The sequence below is a fragment of the Hypomesus transpacificus genome, chromosome 23, assembly GCF_021917145.1.
Source record: "Hypomesus transpacificus isolate Combined female chromosome 23, fHypTra1, whole genome shotgun sequence".
Taxonomy (NCBI): Eukaryota; Metazoa; Chordata; class Actinopteri; order Osmeriformes; family Osmeridae; genus Hypomesus; species Hypomesus transpacificus.
The window spans coordinates 3,450,651-3,462,778 of record NC_061082.1 but is presented as its reverse complement, the minus strand read 5'-3'; the positions used below and the strand labels follow the sequence as shown (position 1 = coordinate 3,462,778).

The following is a 12,128-nucleotide window of genomic DNA, read 5'->3' as shown; positions in this document are numbered from 1 at the left end:
GGAAAAATCTAAAGGGACATAAAAAGACACAGACATTCTCCAAAAATCAAAGGCAAAACTATTGCATTTGACTATTATAAACAAAAGTCTTTGGTCTTCAGGCTTGTCATCATTTTGTGAAAGAAAAAAATGAAATTAAAACATCAAGCATAAAATGGGACAACGTGTAATAAATAGGACAATTTGCAGAACAACAAAGCATAACTAATACGAATGAAATGTGAATTTTCAACAGCTCTGCGTACAGGGTATCAGATCAGATCGGCTCAACCTTGAACAGGCTGACTGGGAACCAGAGAGTAAAATCAGACAGAATGGGGGAGGGGGGGGAGAGAAGAGAAGCATGCGATTATCCCTTACCAGTCAGCTTTCCACAGCCTGGGTGACAGATGAACAGCAGAACGGGAGCCTAGCAGGGGAGTGAGCTGACAAAACCAGCTTCTCTCTCCTCTCTCCTCTCTCTCAGTCTCAGCCTCCCCTTGCCTCGTCTCTCTAAGTCACCACTATCTGTGAAATTCTCCTCACCCAGCCACCTCTCTCCTTAATCCCTCTCTAAAGGAAGGAGTGTGCTCCCAATGACTCAAGCAGGCAGCGTCTTCTCAGGGTTTTTCCTCTTTGTGTTGTTTTTGTTGGCTGAGATCATTAACTTGGTCCCTGGAGAACTTGGGAGGTAAATAATCTCCCCCTCCTCCACTGGAAGGGCTGTCAATCAGACTTGGCGGCAGAGGTGGGGAGGAGGAGCAGGAGGAGGTGGCAGTCAAGGAGACAACCCTGATTAGTAATTGGAGAACAGAGGTGCCATGCACAAGGAGGGCAGGATGTAGTGGGGCAGGGCAGGGGACAGGCACACTGAGAGGGGGATTTGGGCAGGGCCACAGCTGAGCTGACTTGCTGGATGAAAATGGAGTTTTTACAGCCTCCATTAATTTATGATGAGGAAATGCCGCCACTAAACAGTGTTCCAACAAAATGCCCTCTGCAAAGTTAGTTTTGTTATTCATGTATAGAAAACGATATCTTGATCTACTAATAATGTCTATTTCGATTTTCTATTATAAGCTGGGGTGACAGTGGGGGGTTAAGGGGAGGGAAGTGCAAGGTTTCCGTTGCCATGGTGGTGCGCAACAGCTCCACAGTGCATCTTGGCAGTTGTGCCAAACTGCTCGTTAATCTTTTCATGGCAAGTCCTTCAGCTTCTGCCATCAAAGCATGCCTGTCTCTTCCTCAGGCCCGTAGCGAGCTGTCACTCTCAGCTTTCGTCACACTCTGTCCACAGTCTGTGTGAAAGCTGATGGATTTGTTTTAAAAGGCAAAGCAATTTGTTTACAAAGGCTGTATCTGAAACTGGTAACAGCAACTGTGAAGGGTCTTTCTGTTCCCAATGACCCCTGCTGAATTCGTAAGCTGACAAGTTGACGTGGAAAAGCTTGAGGGATGGTAGTGATGGGAGGCGTTAACATAAGCATGTCATCTAGTTCACCTGAGTCAGCTGTCCTGTCAGACTTGAGCTAGCAGGAGCTTCTGTGTAATGAAGGAATTGAAGACCTTACTTCATACCTAATCTGTACACCTAAAACCACATTCCTAACTGTATACCTAAATGTTAAACACCTGTGCTTGAAACATCACTATGTTACCCCTATTTCAAAATATTTACATTTACATGATTGAAATATGCACACATTGAAACATGCATACACTCACACATACAAATATTCCTTTCAGTTATCCTCAGTTCACTAATCAATAGACGTATGTCCCATCCCACCAAAACTTCACCGGACAATTATCATGGTAAAAACATTTACCAAATTTCTCCTTTAACAGTACTGGGTTCATCCTGAAATTTCAGTCTTGGAATTTCAACAGTAATAGTGATAGCATTTCCATTCTATTCCTCATTTCAAATGTGGATTTCCCAAATACTGCAGTGTGTAGTGGAGGTGAATTAAGGACAAGATGCTTCTTTCCTGCTGTTGAAAGTCAAGTATCAGAGGGTACAGTCCTTTGTCACACCCATCCTGAGGTTTGACAACGATTTAATTAAGTGGAAACTGTTATTCTATAACATTTAAACCACTCCAAACGAACACGTCTCGGCTGTGGTTCCAGACTGTCTCCACCTCGCCCACTTGAAACCAAACCTGATCCACAACCCAACCTGACTCATAAAGCCCTTCTGCCATTTTGTAAGGAAAACAGAAGCTTCAGGGCTTGTATCTTTACCTGAATTAAACAGATGATACACTTCAGCTGAAAGTTTATTCCAAACTGGAGTTCAGTATGGAAGCACCACTGACTACAAGCAATATTTCAAAAGCATGAATATTCATTCATTCTAAACAGGGCTAGGGGTAGCCAGGAGCTATTATATCCTGTGGTTCCTGGCATGTCAAGTTGCATTAATAGGAGAAGAAACTGAGGAGCAGCAAAGCCTCATGAATGAGGAGATAAGGGAAGCAACAGAAAAAAGGCTGGAAGCCTAATGTTTCCAATACACTGACACACGTGGCTTATCCAGACAGGGGCCACACCATGAGGCTGTGTTCAGACAATCCTTGGGTCTCTTTCTTATCATGGTTCACTCTAGCGATAGACTGGGGAACATTATTCCAATGAAACATATGTGTTTATAAAAATTTCAAATGTTGTTTTTGTTAATAGGTCTATTGGTGTAATGAACCAATGTTATGCTCCTTTTCAGTCAACATCAAGTTTAGCAAAAGTGCTTATGCTCTTTTTCCTTGTTGTATAATGAATACAAATATCAACACTAAACCTAGAATGAATAACTTATTTCGATAGATACTTGAGTAGTCAGCAAACAACGGCAAGCAAACTAACCCTAACCCCACACTAGACAAGCTAGATAGTCTTTATAAGATGCAGAATGCAAACTCACAATCAATGTCCTTTATCTGCGGTTCTAAATAACAACAACTGCCCTGTTATTGTATGTGACAGAAGAAGCAATAGGCCTTACTCACATGGTCCAGGGTGGTCCTGTCTTGCAGAGTGGAAATGTGTAACTCCCATTGACGCCTCAGCACACTGTGTCACTGGCACATGGATGGAACTCTGCCTCCAACAAAACACATCAACCTAGTCTCGTTGGTTGCTCCCTCCCTCCCTCCCTCCTCGCCCTACCCCCCAGCCCCAGCCCCGGCCCCAGCCCCAGCCCCGGCCCCAGCCCCAGCCCCGGCCCCAGCCTCAACCCCTGCCTCAGCCGCATGCTCACGCGTGCGTGAACCACACTGGGGAAGCGTCAAGTCCACTGGGTTATTTCATGGACAGTGCCTCCATTAACGCTGGGGCTGCTCTCCTGTCCCGGGCCACTCCCCTTTCCACCCATAAGGCAAAGACAGAGCAACCAGGGAGACAAAGAGGGGGAGCGGGAACCTGGAGGACTCTATTGTAATGAGGCTCCCTGTTCATAACCAGGCTGCAGGCAGATGGGGTCAGTCCCCAGGGCACTGCTGCCTCCCACACACAGCTCTGAGAGGTCCTCTTGCCACACAATGGGTCCTCTCAGAGAAAAACACTGCTCATAAGATCATAGGCCAAGTAAACGAGGGAGGAAACACAAAAGCGAGTGATCGGGGAAGGGAGATGACAACCTCATCCTGCCTCGTTGGTCAGTGAGCTGTCAAAGAACAAAGAGTCGCAATGGTGAAAGCATGTCTGTGGTTTTAGGAATTTTTTCACAGTCTTAATGTCAAGGTCTAATTGGATATTAATATATTCTGGTACCTAGGAGAGTCCATGAAAATTGCATTATGGTCAGTGTGAGTGTCGAGCAGCAGCACAGAGGTAGTTTCCACCTTTGTTTCACTAATGGCCCAGTGAGATGCTAATGGAAATGCACATTAGTATTAAAGCTACAGTGCCCTCCAAAAGTATTGGAACAGTGAGGCGAATTCCTTTATTTTTGCTGTAGACTGAAAACATTTGGGCTTGACATCAAATAATGAACGTGAGACCAGAGATCAACGTTTCAGCTTTTATTTCCAGGTATTTCCATCAGGATCTGATGCACAACTAAGAAAATATCACATTTTGTTTGAATCCACCCATTTGTCATGTGAGCAAAAGTATTGGAACAGATATACTTAAAACATATTTAAGTGAATAAGACTTAATATTTAGTTGCAAATCCTTTGCTTTCAATAACTGCAGCAAGTCTGTGACCCATTGACGTCACCAAACTTTTGCATTCTTCCTTTTTGATGCTTTCCCAGGCTTTCACTGCAGCCTCTTTCAGTTGTTGTTTGTTTTGTGGGGTTCCTCCCTTCAGTCTCCTCTTAAGCAGGTAAAATGCATGCTCTATAGGGTTTAAGTCTGGAGATTGACTTGGCCAGTCTAATACCTTCCATTTCTTGCCCCTGATGAACTCCTTTGTTGTTTTGGCAGTGTGTTTTGGGTCGTTATCTTGCTGCATGATGAAGGCTCTGCCAATCAGTTTGGTTGCATCTTTCCTTAAATTGGCAGACAAAATGTTTCTGTAGACTTCCGAGGTCATTTTGCTGCTGCCATCATGTGTTACATCCTCAATGAAGATTAATGAGCCCGTCCCAGAAGAAGCCATGCAAGCCCAAGCCATGACATTACCTCCACCGTGTTTCACAGATGAGCTTGTGTGTTTGGGATCATGAGCAGTTCCTTTCTTTCTCCAAACTTTAGCCTTTCCATCACTTTGGTAAAAGTTAATCTTTGTCTCATCAGTCCATAAAACTTTGTCCCAGAATTTTTGAGGTTCATCTCTGTACTTTTTGGCAATTTCCAGCCTGGCCTTCCTATTCTTCTTGCTAATGAGTGGTTTGCATCTTCTGGTGTAGCCCTTGTACTTTTGTTCATGAAGTCTTCTGCGAACAGTAGATAGTGATACCTTCACTCCTGCCATCTGGAGGTTGTTGCTGATCTCACTAACAGTTGTTTTAGGGTCTTTCTTTACAGCTCTCACAATGTTTCTGTCATCAACTGCTGATGTTTTCCTTGGTCTACCTGTTCGACGTCTGTTACTTAGTACACCAGTAGTTTTCTTCTTCTTCAGGACATTCCAAATGGTTGTACTGGCTATGGCCAATGTTTCTGCAATGGCTCTGATTGATTTTCCATCTTCTCTAAGACTCACAATTGCTTGTTTTTCACCCAAAGACAGCGCTCTGGTTTTCATGTTGTTTTCACCTCTGAATACAGTCTGCATAGACAAAACCTATCTTACCCAATCTGAACCTGAGTGTAGACATTCAGTGGTATTTATTGATTGAATAATGTATGTAATAGGACACACCTGGGCAACAAAACACACCTGTCAGTCACATGTTCCAATACTTTTGCTCACGTGACAAATGGGTGGGTTCGAACAAAAAGGTGATATTTTCTAATTTGTGCATCAGATCCTGATGTAAATACCTGGAAATAAAAGCTGAAACGTTGATCTCTGGTTTCACATTCATCGTTTGATGTCAAGCCCAAATGTTTTCAGTCTACAGCAAAAATAAAGGAATTGGCCTCACTGTTCCAATACTTTTGGAGGGCACTGTATATAGATGTGCCCTTGGTAACCAATGCAAAACATCTAGATTTTAATGACTCTACAGTGCTATCAGAGAGATAGTCTTCCCCAAGGCTCAGCAAACAAAAAAAAACAGAAAGGCAGTGAACCAAACTGATGAATACATAAAAAAAAGAAAATGCACTCTGAGTCTGGCAAAATTAAGGCTGACAAAATGTATCCATGTTTGTCATTAAGAATTAAAACATCATTAGCAATAAAGGCAGTTCTCACAATCTCTGTTGTTTATGGTTTTTGGATTTGTTTGTTTGCTGCAGTTTAAAAAAGACTGGTCATGTGTGCATCTCAAAGCACACAGCCATGGGACAGATTCAGGAGAGGCTGGGTTAACGTATCAGGCTATAACAGCCATTGACCTGGAAACGATTCTCCTCCTCTGAGAATACAGTGGCTTGATTGGTCCTGTGGCCTGGGCCCTGCCAACACAACAGCATTAGATGCCAGCTCTGCTCTGCTCTCACAGGCTGTGTCCAAACAAGGGCTGCCATGATCAGGGCAGAGGCAGACCTTACTGTATGAGGATGGATGCCATCAGAGATAGGCTTAGTTATGGAAGCACAAAGTTCTCTTTCAAAGTATAGCACTAGGTGGTTTCCACATTGCAAGGACGGGGCATTCCCTAGTTGAAACACATGCATCAGTACTGTACAGTGGCATTGTAGTCAAACTCAAAGGCATTAGAAGTGACAGAGCTTTACTGTTGTACAGTTTAGAGTGTGAATTCCCTCCATTACAGTGTTTACTCCTGAAGGGCACGTTTGGTCCTGATAATTGACCAATAGAAAGGTCAGAAATAACGACCTGTCAAGATTTTGCTGCTTTAAGAACGCAACCTTTAGTAGTACATTGCAGTCTTCTTCTCTAGCCAAATACAATTTCTATCACAATAAAACGCCGAAATAATTTTGGGAGAAAACCCAGGATCCGCTCTGAGCTGTGGTTTGGAGCAACACAATGCCATACTAAAATGTCAGTCATTTTCTCATTTTAAAAACAGAAAGAGCAGACAGCTTTGAGGAAAAAGAAGGCTGTGTGTCGTGTTTAGTTTCACCACAGCCCTTAGCCAGAGCCTGCTGGCCTTTATGCTTTCCTTAAAAAATGTATCCTTCTTTTGCACGGCTGTGGTGAGAGCCTGCCACATTCTTTACTTCCTGGAGAACCCTGTAATTGCTTCCAGCTTCTGGAGGCTTTGCTTGGCTTTGTTAAAATATTAGTTTTATGCTTCATCAAGATGCATCCTTTTAAACATTTACTACTGGCTAATCAGACATCCCTAGTTAGATAATTACAATTAAATCCTTGTCGCTCGTCTTCAGACACGATCAACCTGTGAATTTCCTGTCTCAGGAAACGTACACTGTTCAACATCATTTGATGGTACAGTTTAGGATGTAAACACACCATCCACGTCACTGTCTTACTGGGCCTAGTTTAAAAGCAGACGACCAAGGCAAGATGTGCCGGAGGGGGGCGGGGTTAACATCTGCTGTGCCACACTGCTGCAGTCTGTCTCATCCAGGCAGAGGCAGAGCACTGTCAAAGCCCACGGCTGGAGACCCAGCTGTGACTCCCAGCTGACTGCTCTTCTCACCACAGGCCCCCACGATAAGGCTCGTCATAACACAATCAGAATGCATTCTCCGCACACAGCTGGCGGTTATTCAAATAATGCTAATAATGATTCAAATCTGCAATACAGAATATGTTGTGGGAATTGTGTAAGGCAGCTGGCTTTGTCCATGTGAGAGTGTAGCCAATCTCTATAAAGAGCTGGGACTGGACAGGGAGTGTTGGGTTTGAATCTTTAACTTAAGTTTTTGGCCAGCTCAAACATCTTCAATGCATTGGCTCGGTTGAGGGTACAATAGTTCCTCTTTCTATTCTATGTGTATCCCACATTCTTAAAAAGTTTAGCTTGGCTTCTGGAGATTTCTTGTATTTCTTTATCAAATGGATTATACAGTCTCGCTTTCCAGCGAGCTCAAAAAGCTGTCTCGCGAACTGAGGACTGAGGCGAGGACTGTATCTCTGAGAGCGGAGGAGTATCCCACAGACTGTGGTGACAGACTGACTCACAGACTCGGCATCAGTCTTTTCCAGAGGCGGTGCTGGAACAGAAACACCCTGGGTTCACATCAACACGGACACCGGTCCTGTCACAACAACAGGGCCCGGGAATCTCACAGTTCACCAAGGAGCCGGCACTCTCGGCTCCTCGCTCCCTCTTTCTGGGTTGGATACATTAGGCCCATCTATCATGGAGGTGAGGGGTTGGAGGTAGAGGGCTTCATAGAGGCTGTAGTGCCATTCCACAGAGGTGATAAAGTGAGTCGGTCTGCGATTCACGCTGGTTAATGTAAATACAAAATCAGAAGTTCAGTGGTAGTTGAGAGTATGATAACATATTCATGAGGAATATCCCGTGACTCCCTATCCATAAAATGAGAAGGGAACTTACGGAATGGAATTCAGTGCCCGGGGCACAAAAGATTCATATTGAGAGAAAATACTACTGTTTCAAGTAACTTTAAAAGGAGGAGAGACAGGAGATTATAGAAGGAGAGCATAACCAGATGCGTATGCTGAGCATGGGGAAAACTACTGAGAAACTAGATGAATTTACCAGAGTTGTACTTTAACAGGTTTTTGGCACATTCACGTGTACTCTGTCCTTTCCTAGAATAACATAGCACCATTCTTCTTTCCACCAAAATGCACAAAAGTTAAGAGAAATGCCACAGCTTTTGTTTCAAATTATAAGCTTCAGTGTAAAAATGACATGAAACGGAAAAGTTGAGTGGATGTCCAGGAGCCAAATAGTTCCCTTACCAAAGTTTAATGTTGTACCTTTTTCCTAAGTAATAACTTTCCATAACTACCAAGCAATTTTGTCCTTGTGGTACCTGGTATCCTCTTAGAACTGTCAGCAATATGATTCATGCTCACGCAAGACTCAACTTGTTCTGTTACAACACATCCACACCTACTTCATCTAAAAACACATTTTCTGTCGACCAAATATACACAAACACACGTTTCTCTTTGACAATTTAACCAAATCCCTCATATCCACTTGCAAAACACTCTTTTTATATGATATCTGATGATATCTGTCGATGCTACAGCATTTTAACGTCTCACTGTATGGAAGGCAGTCACCTATTCTGACTACAGACTTTTTAAGCACATCTTATGCACTTTTTGTAATACAGCACCTTGAGACAACAATGCTGACTCTCGGGTGATTAGCTTGACTACTTCGCAGATGAGAGATTCACATTGACAACGATCAGAAAACAATCATCAGCATAGTTCATGTCAGGGCGACATCAGATGAACCTCTCCGAGCAACATGGCTCTTACCTGCTCCCCCATGGCTGCGGCCTGAGTGTCTGTCCCTCCTGGATCACTTCTGTACAGGGTGTCTGTCCGGCAGGCAAAACATGGCTCCTCTGGAGAAAACAGACAGGAGGTTGGAAGGTGTCCTGGATGTGTCTGTGCACCCCTCCGCTTCATCAGGGTGTGTACACACACACACACACACGCACATACCTGGCTGACACACACTCTGTTTCTCCTCCGCCCTACAGGTTTGCACAGGAGGAGCTGGGTGTTAAGGTGAACTATTACTGCACTGCAGGGAGCCGAATTTAAACGACACTCTCTTCAAACTATGCAAATCGTTGATTTACATGAACTTTTAGTACCATGAATGTGGGCGTAGAACTTTTGAAAGTAGAGCTTGTGCATTCCTAACTCCTTCTTTCTTACTTAACAGTAACTTTTACAACAAAAAAAAAGAAGTTACAGAGGGCAAATGAAATCCTGCCGATGGGGAAAATGTGGTAAAACATGGAGCTGTGTGCTGCAGAGGCTGGATATGGGAGCTGTGTTTTGGGAATCAGGCCCTGATAATGGGGCTGAATGGCCTCTCATCTCAACAGTTTATCCCACACTGCCCTGGGCAAGTCTATTGAGTCACCACAGCAGGGAGGCAGCAGGCAGGGAGATGAATAAGGTACCGCTGGATCCTCCCAGGCGCCCACAGGCAAAAAAAGGGAAAGGACATTGCTATTAGCTGAGGGAGAATTGGGTTTCTCAGTACTAATGACTAGTGTGTTTCCTGTAGGGAATGACAGCGTCCATCAATAAATGATTTAATCGTTTATCCGGTTGGATCATACCATGACATAGTTGTGGAGTGCTTCCTCACAGAGACAGTTTTAAGAAGCCGTTTCTGCTAAACCTGACCTAACCTTGAGGAATTCCCCCCGGTTTGAGCACCTCCAATAAAATAAGATGACTGCTTATTATCGAGGTATATCTTCTGCTTAATTATCACCTGCGTAAACTAGAATTTTGTTTTGAGGTGTAAAAACACTTGATTATATGTTTGGGATCAGATTTAGTGTACTGTGTCTCCTGCCTTGTCTGAGCACCAACTGTTTTCCTTCCTATCAATTCAGACAGCATTAGTATTGAAATGAAGGAAGGATCTGGAATGTTAACTAAGCTAGCCTACAGCAAGTTGTCTCCTGTGAATGATGCCAGTTACTCTCCCTGAATGGTGATTTGAGAATTAATTCATCTGGCCTTTTCCCTCAAAATGATTTTCTGAAGGGCAAACTTGTTGGATGATGGAAAAATATCACTTGAGGGAAATGTTGGCTGATGTGAACTGTGTTCGAGAGCGATTTAAATGTGTTTGCAGTTAGCAGTAACATTCACTCAGATGAATAATTTCCCAACGCAGACATAACATTTACTCCATACAAACATCAGTTACAAAAAAGACATACAAAAACATTTTCAACGCTTTAGTACAGTACGTTCATATTCGATTGCAACTTTAATGGCGAAACACGACTGTTTTGTTTACGTTTACTTTTTGTTACTGTTTCAAGTCAGAATAATGGAACATCTGTTAACTTCAAACAGATATATATTTTTTTACAAACTACATAATGGTCACAAACAGCTTGTTCTGAAGAGAAGCGTCTGGGTCCAGGACATCTGTGACTCTGAAGGGGATGCATGTCCTTGTTTCAGCTGCACAATGCTCGGATTGTCAAACAGGGTTGGAAGGCTGGAACTGCCTGGCTGTGGCTGTAATGAACCAGAAAGCTCACACATTTTCTAAACAGCTCACTAGCTGCTCAGCTTTGCTTGCCAAACATGGACACTTTGAGGTTGACGCGTATTGATCTATTGTCTCCCCATCTCCAAAACAAAGTAGAATGCTTGGTGATATAGACACATACAGTTTACAGTACATACTGCACATATAATCAAAAGATGAAAACAATGTAACACCTTAGATCCTGGTGGTTATTGAGCATCTTATAAGGGCCTTATTACCTATAAACTAACACTTATTACAAGCACCAGGATCTAAAGCGTTACAAAATACAATATATCTCTTCATGGAAACCTTTAGATTTTTTTTTTAATTTTTTAACAGGGCTGAGGTAATGAGATGGATTTGGATGTCAGTGATCTAAGGCTATTCTGATCCCAAAATATACATGTGAAAACTTTGCTGGCATATATCAAAGTTACATTTTCACTGAGACAAACTTAACTCACTTTCTCAGCAGAGCAGGGAGTTGATCCAACTTTGGCCGGGAGGTGCAGTAGGAGAAGGGGCAGATGGAGCGAATGAGATCAGGCGGTCTGGGTTGGTGCCCCCACAGAGAGGGTGTCTCCCCTCTCACCAGGAACCTGGCAAACACATGGAGAAAACGTCTGTCAGCAATAGCAAAGGCAGTTTAGAAGTAGATCATTTGATATGCTGATCTGAACGATAACTTCAATGGAATATATTTGGAAATCATAAGCATAATGAAAAAGCTTGCATTACAAAATGTCTTTAATACAAAGTGATCTTAACTGTTGCCCTCGTGATTGAATTAGGGGAAGTTCATAGAAGTGATGAAATTACTGTCTTTCCTAAGACATCCCTTCCTGAGGTTTTCAAAAGGGGAGGTCTTGGTCAGAATCGACAAACTGCACCCAATTACTTTACCATGTCTTATCTCTGAAAGCCTTGGTATTAATCTAAAGTCAAGTTTCACATTTTTGGTACTTTAAGCAGATTTTGAATTGGTCTGGGATTAGAGGCTTAATGCAATCAGTGCTAATCCTTTAATCTGAAACAAAGTTTTTCCTAACATAAAGTTCGTAACCTTAACCAAAAGTGTTTGCTTCCTAAGGGAGAAACATGTGACTCAAGAAAAGCAAAGGTTTTGAAAAATGTAACTTCCTTTTTTGTAGACTAACATCAGTGATAAACACAAGAGCGGGATAAATGTCAAGCAATCATATGAATGATCACGATGCATGATTGTCACTAAAAAAGAGATTCACACAAATAGTGCATCGATAAATATAAGGATATCATTTCCTTCCTCGTGTCACACAAACAAGCTGATCTCAGTTGTCCAGTGGTTGATCCAGTGGATGGGAGTCCCCTTTTTCAAACCCTCCAGGAGAAGTAGGGACCTCAGGCTCCTGGTCGCCCAGCCTCATCCAGGGCTGTGACCTTCCTCTGTCC

At 43.0% G+C, this 12,128-nt stretch overlaps 1 protein-coding gene across 3 annotated transcripts in view; it reads right to left on the bottom strand.

Annotated features, from left to right (window-relative positions):
* LOC124485038 (E3 ubiquitin-protein ligase Midline-1) overlaps window positions 1–9,145 on the bottom strand; it is a 29,641-nt gene extending 20,496 nt beyond the window's left edge. The window contains exons 1-2 of one of the 3 annotated variants that reach the window (XM_047046307.1): window positions 9,128–9,145; window positions 8,939–9,027 (exon numbers count right to left, since the gene is read on the bottom strand). The gene's annotated coding sequence lies outside the window, so the exon portion shown is untranslated. Of the gene's footprint in view, window positions 1–360; window positions 595–8,938; window positions 9,101–9,127 lie in introns of those variants that run through there. The other 2 variants (XM_047046306.1, XM_047046309.1) reach the window with 2 other exon arrangements.
* Window positions 9,146–12,128: the final 2,983 nt, after the last annotated feature.